Source organism: Staurois parvus, unplaced genomic scaffold (genome assembly GCF_062004578.1).
Source record: "Staurois parvus isolate SC_StPar_1 unplaced genomic scaffold, SC_StPar_1.0 ptg002430l, whole genome shotgun sequence".
Taxonomy (NCBI): Eukaryota; Metazoa; Chordata; class Amphibia; order Anura; family Ranidae; genus Staurois; species Staurois parvus.
Genome location: NW_028320226.1, coordinates 49,318 through 63,776, shown reverse-complemented (window position 1 = coordinate 63,776; position 14,459 = coordinate 49,318). Strand labels below are relative to the sequence as shown.

General features: G+C 46.8%; 1 pseudogene; it reads right to left on the bottom strand.

The window, feature by feature from the left end:
- Nucleotides 1-13,089: 13,089 nt before the first annotated feature.
- Nucleotides 13,090-14,010, bottom strand: LOC149430884 (olfactory receptor 1L6-like; annotated as a pseudogene).
- Between the last annotated feature and the right edge of the window lie 449 nt (nt 14,011-14,459).

Sequence of the window (14,459 nt, the reverse complement as noted above, 5' to 3'; positions counted from 1 at the left end):
TGTTCACCACTCCCTGAGAATTTAGTGGGACCCTCCCCTGTCGTCCCGATTCAGGTAGAAGGGATTTATACCAGGGCTCTTCTGGACACCGGAGCCCAAGTAACCCTTCTGTATCGAGATTTCTATTACAAGCATCTGAAGCATTTGCCCTTGCAGAAGCTGGAAGATCTGGAAATATGGGGCATAGGAACCCAGAAGTTTCCCTATGATGGTTACCTATCGGTCAGACTAACTTTTGATCCTTCCATGACAGGGAAGGCTGAGACTTTCGAAGCCTTAGCCATCATCTGTCCCCGGCCGCCTGGGGCCAATAGGAGTCCCCTAATCATAGGGACCAACACCAATCTTGTCAGAAGGCTGTTGGCGCCATTGGTCGAAGAGCCCAATGATCAACCCACTTCTGTACATCCCATGCTGAGGCAAGCATATCAGCGCCTGGTACAAGAAAGGAGAACCCCAGCGGAAAGAATAGGGAAGATATGGCGCCTGGATCAACATGAGAAGGTGCTACAACCCGGAGAGGTGGCGTGTTTACAGGCATCAGTCAAATTGACCTGGAAGCAGCCAGGTCCCTTCATTGTCCTTGAGGCTGGTGGCTGTGAAGAGAACACAGGAGTGGAGATCCTCCCGGAGGTAGTGTCAACAAAAGCGCTACGGAGGAGCCACGGAAAGGTTTCGGTCAGTGTTCATAACCCAACTGCTGCCCCAGTGAAAATCCCAGCTCGGGTGCTGTTAGGACATGTGGATCCTGCAACTCCAATCTTGCCCACTGAGCTAGGGGACGGAAGAGAGAAAGAAATCCCTGTCGATGCGTTTTACCCAAGGAACACCCCCCTTTCCCCGGAATGGAGAGAGAGAGCGAAGAATCAACTCCTAGGGTGGCGGGCTGCATTCTCCAGAAGTGAGTTCGATGTGGGGTGTGCAGAGAGTGCCCATCATCGGATCCGGCTTCGAGAAGACGCTCCATTCAGGGAAAGGGTTCGGCGAGTTCCATTGGGAGATTTGGAAGACCTGCGTGAGCAATTGGCAGAGTTGAAGAGGACAGGCATCATCAGAGAGTCCCGAAGCCCATACGCCTCTCCGATAGTGGTGGTCCGGAAGAAGAACGGATCTTTAAGATTGTGCATCGACTACCGGACGTTAAACCGAAGAACTGTTCCTGATCAGTATACCACCCCCAGGATAGAGGATGCTTTGCAAAGCCTATCAGGGGCAAAGTGGTTCAGTGTGCTGGACCTGAAGAATGGGTATTACCAGATCCCCATGCACCCAGAAGACCGAGAAAAGACTGCGTTCATAACCCCAATAGGGTTCTTTGAATTTGACCGGATGCCTCAAGGTTTGTGCAACTCTCCAGCCACCTTTCAAAGGCTGATGGAGAAGACGGTGGGTGACATGAATTTAATTGAAGTACTGGTATACTTGGACGACATCATTGTGTTCGGGAAGACCCTAGAGGAACATGAGGAGAGATTGGAGAAGGTACTCAAGAGACTTCATGATGAGGGACTGAAGTTGTCTTTGGAGAAGTGCCAGTTTTACCAACCCTCGGTCAATTACCTGGGTCATATCGTATCTGCCGATGGAGTGGCCACTGACCCCAAGAAGCTGGAAGCTGGTACTTCGTGGCCGAGGCCCACAAATGTCACAGAGCTCAGATCTTTCCTGGGGTTTTGCTCCTATTATCGCAGATTCGTCCAGGGCTTCGCTCGGATAGCCCGTCCACTCAATGAACTGCTCAGAAACGAAGAAGACAATGATGATGCAGATCTTTCTAGACCTGCGAAGCCAGCAGTGGGACCCAGGAGGCCTAGGGAATCTATTCAAGGACAATGGACAACCCAGTGTGAAGAGGCCTTTGAACGGCTGAAAAAGAGTCTAACCACCGCCCCAATCCTGGCCTATGCAGAGCCAGCCAAGCCGTACGAATTGCATGTGGATGCAAGTAGAGATGGGTTAGGGGGAGTGCTCTATCAAGAACAGAATGGATGCTTTTGACCTGTCGCCTATGTGAGCCGGGGTTTGGCGTCCGCTGAGAGGAACTACCCCACCCACAAGCTTGAATTCTTGGCCTTGAAGTGGGCAGTAGTGGACAAACTTCGAGATTACCTATATGGAGCAGAATTCGTGATAAAAACAGATAATAACCCCCTCACATACATTCTCACTACAGCTAAGCTGGATGCTACTGGCCACAGGTGGTTAGCTGCCTTATCGGAGTTCACTTTCAGCCTCAGTTATCGGCCAGGGATTGGGAATAGGGATGCAGATGCCTTATCCCGAAGACCTCACTGTTCCAAGGATTCCCCAGAAGAGTGGACTCAGGTGCCCTCTGAAGGGGTACGAGCCTTATGCCAAGGAGTGGAACACCGAACAAGAGGTGGGTCCAGGGCAGAAGACTTTGGGATTTCGGCATCTGGCGTTCCCAGGTGTTATTGCAATGTCACCCAGGTTGGGGGTGAAGGCCTGCCCAAGCTTTCCAGGAAGGATCTGCGAAGAGATCAGTTGGAAGACCCCCTCTGCAGCCTAGTATTGAAGGCTTTAGAAAGCAAAAGCCCTGATTTGCTTCTTACATCGTCAAGGGAGGCAAGGCGGCTACATCATGAGTGGGATCGGCTACAGTTACGCCACGGAGTGGTCTACCGAAGGGGCCCCTCTGATGATCCTGAAGAGAAATGGCAGCTATTTTTGCCCGCAAAACACAGAGAAACGGTGCTGACTGCTCTCCATGATGACCATGGCCATCTGGGACCAGAAAGAACCTTTTGTTTGGTAAGAGACCGCTTCTACTGGCCCTGCATGCGGACAGAAGTTGAAAGTTACTGTCACTCCTGCATCCGATGTATTCAGAGGAAGACTCTGCCTCAACGAGCTGCCCCAATGGGCCACCTTCAAAGTCAGGGACCCATGGAGTTGGTGTGCATTGACTTCCTGTGCCTGGAGTCGGATCAGAGTGGACAGGGAAATATCCTGGTAGTGACTGACCATTTTACCAGGTATGCCCAGGCTTTTCCTGCTAGAGATCAGTTAGCATCAACTGTGGCAAAGATTTTAGTAGAAAGGTTCTTTGTGCATTACGGACTACCACAACGTATCCACTCAGACCAAGGGAGAGATTTCGAGAGCAATCTCATCAAGAGACTCTTGAGTCTACTAGGCATCCAAAAGTCGAGGACTACTCCATACCATCCTCAGGGAGATCCTCAGCCAGAGAGATTCAATCGTACCCTCCTGAATATGCTCGGGACTTTGACTTCAGTGCAAAAGCAACACTGGAGTAAGCACGTAGCAGCCATCGTACATGCCTACAATAGCACTGCCAACGACGCTACAGGATACTCTCCTTACCGGCTGATGTTCGGCCGGGAAGCCCGACTGCCAGTAGACTTGGCTTTTGGAACCTCTGTAGACCATACCTCTGCAGCTTCCCATAGAGGATATGTGGACCGCCTAAGGAAAAGCCTGAAGATTGCTTATGAGAAGGCTCAAGCCACCTCAGACGCCAGGGGACAGAGAAACAAAGAGAACTTTGATCTCAGAGTGCGAGTACAGGACTTACAATCTGGAGACAGAGTCTTACTGAGAAATCTGGGCATCCCTGGAAAACACAAGTTGGCGGATAGGTGGCGATCAGAGCCCTATGTCATCTGCAAACAATTGCCTGGATTGCCAGTTTACCAGATTCGACCGGAAAAGGGTGTTGGCCCACTCAAAACCTGGCACCGCAACCACCTTTTGCCTTTGTCAGATGCAGTCCGTCTACCATCACAATCTGATCCACAGTCTACCCCCTCAACTTCTCAGAGGACTAGACCTGTGACCAGGTCTCAACCCACACCACCTCCTGCAGATGAAGAGGACAGTGAGAGTGAGGAGGTAGGGACAGATTTGCTGTGGCCATCTGACATTTCCGAACCCACCATTCCTTCTTTCACTGGAGTGACTGACGTAGTTCCTCTTAGGCCAGAGGCTCCTGAATTTGTGCCTCAGGCCCAACCTGCAGAAGACTTGCAAGAGCCTGAGCCTTCTCCACCCGAGTTAGAACCTGAAGACTGGTGGTCCATTGTTGATGAGGGAGAAGACGTGGAGGAAGCTGAACTGGGAGAGACAGAGAGCGTCGAGCAAGAAGCGAGGGTTGATGAGTCAGTAGTGTCAGAACCAACATCGGGAGCAACGCCAGAACCATTGCTAGAGCCCAGGGAACAGAGAGAGCGTAGAGTTATTCAACCCCCAAAAAGACTGACATATGATGTGTTGGGTGAAAACTCTGAAGAAGTAGTACATGCTTCTCAAAGGACTCTCGTGACGCCTGGTTCTCCTACAGCAGTTTCGGTAGAGAACAGCCCCAACTCACCCCCTGGCACATCTGGTTGGGCCATTCCCATTAGTGTGGCTTGTAGGCGGGACAACCTTCCATCCTATGTTAACTGGTGGGAGGTTCCTCTGCCAAGATTTTATGAGAATGTAAATTGTTTGGTTTCCTGTGTGTACTAATTTGTTTTCTCCGCGTGTATATATCAAGCATGTACCAGGTCAAGGATTGTTACTGCCTTTGGAGGACCAAAGGTTCTTTGGTGGGGGGAGTGTGTAGCAGGAGAGCTTAATCCTGTCTCATGGCTGTGATCTGCTGACTGGCCTCTCCTGTGTAACCTGACACTTGCCCTGACACAGACAAAGCAGTGAGGGATTTCAGCCCCCCCCTTTTCTCCTCTCAGACTGTAAGAGAGAGAGAGACAATTATGAGAGCCATTAAAGGAGCCAATGACAAGGACTCTTTCAAGCAGGAAGTGCAGCTGCAAAGCATTGTGGACGATGGAGTTTTGAACAGAAACGGCCTTATAGGCTAATAAGGAGATAGAATTAAAAAAGAACCACGAAAGCCATCATGCTTAGGGAGAGCAGAGAGAAGGGGCCATCTTGGGTTTCTCCTGGAAGGAGAGGGAGATTGCATGTGGCAGGAGAGAGATTGGACCTGGCAAAGAAGTGCTGATGGGCAGTGCACTGGATGCTTGGTGATCTGCATCAGACAAAGGAACATCCAAACTGAGAGAAGTGGTCTACAGTACAGTGCCTACACTGACAGTGTGAAGTGCTCATCGTGAGGTGACCAGAGGAACCTGTCATTTCCAGGACGATCGTTTGGGCCTTTGTCACAGGATCTGGTGAGAGGGATTTCTCCCACTGTCAGATGACAGGAACATTGCACACATACAGAGACATCATACCTTGCTCATATTCACCAGGCACTGGGTTGTGTAGATGGCCCTGCTGAACAGACACCGTGTTCACTTTGCTATACAAATACTGCCACAGGATTACAATTACACTTTAAGTGTTTAAGGAGTTTAAGTGCACCAACGAAAGTGGCTAGCTGAAGATCCCAACATTCATCCAGTTACAAAGAGACTAAAGTTACTGGTGCCATACGAGCACGCGCATGCGTAGTCAGGCCTCTATATTGCATGGTGTGTGAGGGAATAGCTTTACCTTGAAAGTAGCTATTAAGCATCAGTTGGGTACAGTGTTTTCCTATTGGGGTCATGGTGTCGGGGTTTAGAAGGGAGAAGTCTGAAGTTCTGCTCTCCTCCTGCTTGGACATCATGGGGCCAAATATATGAAGAGGAGTTAAATCCACTTTGAGGTTGCCATTTAAGTGTTTGCCTCTGCTCTTGGGGTTATTCATGGTTGGAATCCCCTGAAAGCAGCCCGAGTGTAAAAGTGAGTTATATTGCTTTCCGTCACAGTATTTGTTGTTCTCTTGATTCTCCTAACATATACTGGTTGTTAATGTTTATTACTTCCCATAGAGGTCTACAGTAAAGCTGATCTCTGTGTTTTATTATAAAGTGTGTGCTTTTCATTGGTCCTTGCACTTACACTATTGCCAGGTGTGCCAGTTGGGGCTGAGACAGTTCTTGGGGTTGAGAGGCAGAGTGGCGGAGTGAACAAACTTAAGCAGCCCCTTCGGGGGTATCGCTACATAATATTAAGTGCTGTGGCTTGGAAAAGTTAATCTGAAAAAAAGTACAGGGATCCAAACACACGAAAAGCAGTCACCGGGGCTGGCAGAGAGGTAAGCAGGTCAGTTAAAAAGATCAAATCATCCGCAAAAGCAGCCACCTTGTGAGCCCCGGAAGGCTTAAGAAGGCCAGGGATATTAGGGTCTGTCTGGATCGGGCAAAAAAAGGGTTCCAATGAAAGCACAAAGATCAGTGGAGAGAGTGGGTAGCCCTGGCGGGTGCCATTCATTATATCAAAAAAGTCCGACCTAACTTCATTGACCTTAACAGCCATGAAAGGACAAGAATAAAGAGAGGAAATCCAAGACAACATGGCAGGCCCCAGGCCAATATGGTGTAGAGTGGTCAGGATAAACTGCCAATGAACCCTGTCAAAGACTGCGTTCCCGATGCCGAAATGTAAGAAAGGAGTGAGGGCGACTGTGTAAGCCGTGTACCGGGGTGGGCTCCCCAGGATACAGTGAAGTCATGAACAAGGAAAGCAACCCCAACACCAGCTTTTGTCACAGAATTTTACTTAGATGTGGCAAATAAACACAACCACAAATGCTGGAAACATACAATAAATTTACATACACCCAGCCCGAAGGCTGAGACCCTTGTGCTGCACAGCACAGCGCCTTCTGATGAATGAAGGTAGAAAGTGAAGTAATTTACCTACTGGCGGGCACAAATAAGCTGCCACACCTTACCTGTTATTACCCTAAAAGAGCAGGAATCAGTGTATGGGTGTACGGTATGGGCTAGCCTGCGGTACAGCACGACAGCTTACAATCTTACAAAAATCTACAGTATTCCCCCTCCCATAACTGGTCCTGTAGCACGTGCCTGAGTATTCCTTCTGAGCAACACGCCAGTCTGGCTTGAGTTTGTAGGATTTTATCAGCTCTCCAATGTGAAATGCCACTTTAAGTTGTGGAGTCCTTCCAATGATCAGTAACAACACTTGTGGCCTGACACAAACAGAGACCCTAACTAACTATAAGCCTGTCTCAGTCCTATAGGCGCCGACACTGAAATGAGGTGGGTGCACGATCTTACCGACCCGGGTCTGCTTTGCATATGCTGGTGACTCTGAACAGAACAAATGTCTCTCCAATAAGCATGCAATATCACAGTATATATATTGCTTAGTTCCTCAGCTTCCCATCAGCTTCCTGGCAGCAATCTTCCTTTCTTTGAACAGGGTTAGCGTCTTGAACACCATCAGCTTCACTCAACTGAATTTCAGATTATGGAGGGCTGTCCTCACATCTGGATGGCATCGGATTCTCAGATCACACAGCCCCCCCTTCTCTCTCCCAAGCACAGCTGCTCTCCTCTTCCTGTTCACTCTCCATGTGTAAAACCCCACCCCTTCATGAATATAGAAATCTCTATGCAGTCTGAGGCTGTGTTAGAAAAACAGCGACATCTTGTGGCTAAACTGCAGAATGTCAGTCAAAACATTTAATTTACTCCACACAAGCAGTATTCAAACAATGAGGGCTGTTTTCCCATTTCACAACTGTAACGCAACCGGACCCCGACTGCACTTGGGTATTTACATTAGACTCCCGCCTCCTTGTCCGAACACAGATCCACGGACACCACTCTTGAACGAAAACCAGGATATAGACTTTTTTATTTTAACACAGATACAAGATATATACACAGGGCGGGGCAATACATTTAATATCAAGAGACACACAGCAGACACCCCCCACCAAGCCAATACACAAACACACACATCCCATAATAGTTTGCTCCCAAGCAAGACACATAATAGAACAATGAGATACAACCACATGGCATTAAACAAGCAACAACCCCCACCTATCTCCTAGACATGTCTACACAATATTAGTGCATTTCACCCTGCACCCCTAACAGGCACAGGGTGACTTACACATAAAATGGATATGGGGAGCTGAGACAGGGGTCTCCCCATCCCTCCAAAGTAAGCTGTGTTCCATGGCCCCCCCACCCAAAATCAATTCTGTCACATATTTCCCCTTTCGGCAGAAGACTAACGCAGGAGTAAACCCCAGACGGGTGGACTCCGAAGTTAGTCTGTACTTCCAGTCCCCCAATGCCAGCACCCACACAGTACCCCAAATAAATTGTCCTGATGCCAGCTCTTCTGCTGGAGGCTGGCCGGCTGGTTCCTCCTCAGCAGAAAAGTCAATCAAATCCCTAGTCTCTGGAACTGGTGTCTGGGGATAGGGGTTCACCATCTCCTGTCCGTGGAACCCAAAAGATGTTACCAGTGCTGGGCAGAGTTCAGAAATGTTTAGCCCTGTTGCCAGCTCTTCTGCTGGAGGCTCACCAGGTTGTTTTTCCTCAGCAGAGAAGTCTATCAAATCCCCACTCTCTGGAATTTCCACTGCTGATTCTTGGGCATGCTGCTGAACATGTTTTAGCAGTTGCCTGTATGCCCTTTCCAGATCCTGTTCTTTCATCAGCAGGTATTCCAGATCTGGTTCAAGCTCTGAGACCCCTGTGAGACCAAACATAGCCTCTCTGTCTTCTCGCAGGTCCTCAAGGGTAGGTTCTCTTTCATCGCCAAACACAAAATGATCTGTAAGGCTCTCCCACAGCAATCCAGGGACACCAAAGACATATCCCTCCGGAGAGCATTCTGTTGTCACCCTTAAATATTCCTGCTCTGTGTACCATTGCAGAGCCCGATATCGGTTGTCCAGCTCTATCTCCTGCTGGACCAGCAAGTCCAACTCAGTCACCCATTGCTCCTGGGGTCGCTCTCCCAGTAATGGCATCAGTAACTTCCAATGGTCCCTGGCCCGTTCCCCTGGGGTTGGATAGCAATTGCCCTTGTCCATACCAGCAACCTGGAGGGCTCCACTTCAACACCCAATCTGCTGCCTGAGCTCCAGGTACTCATCCACAGACACAGTCCTGGGGTATGTTGCAAGAACGATCCGCAACAGCCCTGGGAACTCTGATGCCAGGTCTATATCTCCACTGGGGTGACCGACATCTACTTTCCTGATCTTGTATCCCGGTGGTGTTTTGGACGTGTTCACAGCTTGGAAGCACAATCCCACTGCTGTCACCAATGTAACAGAACCGGACCCTGACTGCACTTGGGTATTTCCGTTAGACTCCCGCTTCCCTGTCCAAACACAGATCCACAGACACCACTCTTGAACGAAAACCAGAAAATAGACTGCTTTATTTTAACACAGATACAAGATATATATACAGGGTGGGGCAATACATTTAGTAACAAGAGACACCCCCCACCAAGCCAATACACAAACACATACATCCCATAATAGTTTGCTCCCAATCAAGACACAATAGAACAATGAGATACAACCACATGGCATTAAACAAGGAACAACCCCCACCTATCTCCTAGACATGTCTACACAATATTAGGACATTTTACCCTGCACCCCTAACAGGCACAGGGTGACTTACACATAAGAGGGTAATGGGGAGCTGAGACGGGTCTTCCCACCCCTCCAAAGTGAGCTATGTTCCATGGCTTCCCCACCCAAAGTGTCTCCCGCCACAGCAACCCTTGCGAGAGGGTGGTACCCATAGAGGAGTGACCTAGGACCCGAGGAAGTTTGAATGTGCGGGAAACAAGTTCGGGCCTGGGGAACTCTAAGAGCCCTCGCTAATAAAGTGCCCAGCTTATTGGAATATTCATACATAGAGCAATGGGCCATGCTAGTTTTTGCTTTGTTTTAAAGCAGAGAAGAGATTGCAAGTCCTCACGAACTCTAGAGAGTTCAAGATAAGTATCCCGCATCAAGGATGCTTTGTGGAAGCACTCCAGCCTGCCCAAATCCTGCAGAAGGCTGTCAATCGGATGAGAATGCTCCCGCTTAAGATGCACACCTACCCGAATCAAAAGGCCCCGAACCACTGGTTTGTGGGCTTCCCACACCACAAGAGGGTTGTCTACCGAGTCATTATTGGTCACAAAGTACTCCACAAAGAGCGGTCCGCAAGGCGCTACAGGTATCTGAAGACGGAAGGAGGGTCTCATTCAATCTCCAGGAGGGAGGACCTCAGGTCATTGAATTCAACCTGAGAGTAAGATGGACCGAAGCATGGTCAGAGAAAGAAAAAACATAGATCTGTGAGGAGACCACCGACGAAAGAGCCAGATATGAGATCAGAATGTAGTCTAGATGTGAATAGGTATGATGAACAGGTGAAAAAAAGGAATAATCATGACCCTGAGGGTTCGGCAATGCCACGGGTCAACTAAGCGTAAGAGCTGACGATCGTCCTTCAAACGTTAAAGACGGGCATATGAGAGATGGGAAGGGCCCTGAGAGACATCCATGGCAAAGTTAAGATCACCACCAAAAATCAGGGTCCCCTCAACAAAGCCTAGGAGAGTGGACAATAAAGTGTGCAAGAATTGGGCCTGGTACACATTAGGAAAATAAACATTGACAAAGGTATACTGCACATCCTGAATCAATCCCTTGAGCAACAGGAATCGACCAAGCAGATCCGACTGTACCAAGACACGCGACCAGGGCACCGCACCTCCAATCAGAATGCTGATGCCTTTGATTTAGAAATAGGGAGGAACTGTGATACACTCATGGGAAGTCCCGGTTGGTTAGTTTCGGGATATTATCACATTTCAAATGTGTTTGCTGTAGAAAGGCAATTTGAGTTTTACTCTTTTTGAGGTCAGCGAGCAGCAGCAAGCGCTTCTCTGGGGTGTTGAGACCCCAAGTATTAAGAGTGGTAGGAGGGCCAAAAACTGCAGGATAAGTATAAGGGCATGGGGTCAGGGCCCCTGGGTGGGATTGGCGACCACAATAAAAAGAGAGAGAGCAGAGCCCCCAGTAATGAGGGAAAGGGACCAGAAAGAAGAGAAACAAAGTTAAAGAAAGGGAGGGGAAAAGGAAGAGAAAAAAAGAGGAAAGAGAAGCACCAAGAAAAAGGGGGAAAAGGAAGAGAGAAAAACAGAAAGGGGACTAGAAGAGAAAAAAAAAAGGGGGGAAAAAGAAGAAAGAGGGAGAAAAAGAGAAGGGAAGGGAGGGATTGGCTTGGATCAGATAACTATTCATAATCTAGGAATTGTTCCTCCCTCACGATTTGTGGAACATTCTTCCAGAAGCAAGCAGGAGCAATCAGCCAGAAGGCTTAGGGAAATGCTGAACAGACCTAAAAAGTAAAGTGTAACTTGGCTGGATACAGCAGAGCCATATAATAAATTTAGCCATCCCAGGACAGAAGGTGCTATATTCACCCTCTCAAAAATTGGACTTGTTCTCATAGGCCAGGCAAAAAAAAAATAAAGAAGATTAAAAGTTAATTCTGTAAATTGGAAGAGGCAGGTAGAAGATGTTGACTCAGATAATGGCAGTGAGGGTGCCATTGTCTACCCTGTAGAGGTCTGCGCATCCCTCCATGGATATGCCTCCCCAGACCATCACTGACCCACCACAAAACAGTCATGCTGAATGATGTTACAGGCAATATAACATTCTCCACAGCTTCTCCAGACCCTTTCACGTCTGTCACATGTGCTCAGGGTGAACCTGCTCTCATTTGTGAAAAGCACAGGGTGCCAGTGGCAGACCTGCCAATTCTGGTGTTCAATGGCAAATGCCAACCGAGCACAGAGCCCACTAGAGGATGTCGGGCCCTCAGGCCCCCCTTAAAGTCTATTTCTGATTTGTCAGAGACATTCAGACCAGTGCCTGCTGGAGGTGATTTGCTGACAGTGCTCATCCTGTTCCTCCTTGCACAAAAGGAGCAGATACCGGTCCTGCTGATGGGTTAAGGACCTTTTACAGCCCTGTCCATCTCGCCTAGAGTAACTGCCTGTCTCCTGGAATCTCCTCCATGTTCTTGAGACTGTTCTGGGAGACACAGCAAACCTTCTGGTATGTATTGATGTGCCATGCTAGAGGAGTTGGACTGCCTGTGCAACCTCTGTAGGGTCCAGGTATTGCCTCATGCTACCAGTAGTGACACTGACCCTAGCCAAATAAAAAATTTGTGAAAAACAGTCAGAAAAGATGAGTAGGGAAAAAATGTCAGTGGCCTCCACCTGTAAAACCATTTCTGTTTTGGGGGTCATCTCATTGTTGCTCATCTAGTGTACCTGTTAATTTCATTAACACCAAAGCAGCTGAAACAACCCCCTCTGCTACTTAACTGACCAGATCAATATCCCAGGAGTTTCATTGACTTGATGCTATACTCTGATTAAAAAGTGTTCCTTTAATTTTTTTGAGCAGTGTATATCTGAATGGCAAGGCAGATATTGGCAAAGCACGTCCACCTCATTGGCACTCATTGTTGCAGAGAAGGGATGGTAGATGGACTTAGTTAGCCCTAAAGTAAGGAGAAGTCAAGCCCTTAAGCTGGCCATAAACAGGTAGACATGTAGCTTTTTTTTCATACATCCAGTTCATGATGATGTTGCGATCTGACAGCGAACGCGTGTTTTAATAAAGGAAATAGTTTTTTTGGGCCACCTTGGCCCAACAAGCTATTTAAAGTGATAGCAAAGCTGGAGTTATGTGTTAACACACTGCATCGGACCAGATAGGTCTGGGCCTTCATAGTTTCGATCTTTGTCAGCCTTTTGCAGCAAGTGCATGAACAAGAACAAATACATGGCAGGATTACAAATATTATTTATTAATAAAAACTACAAATTTAAAAAGGCTGAATGTTATTTTCGAATTAACATTAACATGCTAAAGCTTATATAAGATTTTGATGACTTGATTTACATCTACTTTAAATCCACACAGATACTTGTCAAAGTGCATTAGATCTTTTGTGCAATGTTCATTGAAGTCCAAAAAACGTTTTAAACAAATCAACATAGGGTACAATGTATTATATTGTTCTAAAGATCACATAGCATAATAAGAACTAAGAAAGCAACCTGCAAGCAGCATGACAAATATATTAATCCATGGTTTACAGATCCGTAATGAGTTCTTCTGATGGTGTTTTAAGAAGAAACCTTGCAAAATGTGAGATATACAGTATGGTCTTTATATAGGCCCAAAACATCAGATATTTAAACTCTAGGCCTCACATATAGGTAGAGGTTACAGCAAATATTTTATGTTAGGAATTTTTTTACAGCAGTTTTTACCTTCTTGTTTCTCAGACTGTAAATAAATGGGTTGAGCATTGGTATAATGATGCTATACACCACACTGATAATCCGATCGTTGGTTGGTGAGTAGATGGAGCCTGGCCGAAAGTACATAAATATGACTGTGCTGTAGAAGAGGATGACCATGGTGAGGTGAGATGAGCAAGTGGAGAAGGTCTTCCATCTCCCTCAGGATGACTGTAAATTCAACACTGCTTTGATGATGAGTATGTAGGACCCTAGGATGAAGAGCACTGGACCAAAGATGACAATGGGACCTTCGATGAAGAGAACCTTCTGAAGAGTGTCTGATACTCCTGAACAGGCTAACATCATTATTACAGAAAGATCACAGAAAAAGTGTTGGATTAGCCAACTACAGTGCAGCTGAGAAGAAGTCAGCACGGTATATAAAGTAGAGTGGAGACACACGAGTATCCAAGAGATAGCCACGAGGCAGATACAAGTTCTCTTGTTCATAATTTTCAGATAACGTAGAGGGAAACAAACTGCACAATATCGATCAAAAACCATGATGGCCAACAAAAAACTGTCCATGTTGCCCACTGTCAGAAACAAAAATAGCTGGGTGAAGCATCCAGTGATGGAGATGTGATTGTCTCTAGAAAGAAAGCCATATAAGGCCCTGGGGATGATAATGGAGGTAAAAAATACATCCACAAAGGCAAGGTTCCCCATCAAAACAAACATGGGGGTGTGAAGCTGAGGCTGTGATGTAACAAGTGTGAGGATAAAGGTATTTCCTGCAATTGAAAAGACATAAACAACCAAAAATAAGGAGAAGAGAGGAAAGAGAAGATGAGGTGTATCAGAAAACCCCAACAGGACAAAGCCAGAAAGAGTCTTATTTTCAGAAGGTACCATGTTTATATAGGTCAGTTATTAATGAAACAAAAAGGAGATCACACGGTGCAACTTGATATCACAGGGTGGAACTTGATGTTATGTTTAAAAAATGTTTAATTTTAAGCCATGGCGTATAACAAACGGTGCCCAGATAATGCAAACCAAGACAAGATAAACTGAAGAACTAGTTACATGTACATTTGTTGAGTAGTGCGCCCGAAGAAAGAGCAAAATTAATCAATTAAATATGTGTAAATTTTTGTTTATTTAAAATCTTGCAAACATACAGCTTGTTAATAAAAACATATTTACATGTATACAAAAAAATAAAATGAATATTTATATATTGTGACAGTATGAAAGACGCGGTGATCGATGGATGCTATTAGAGATGAGCGAATTATTCAAAAATTCGATTCGGCTGATTCGCCGAATTTGCGGGAGAAATTCGATTCGATGCGAATTTA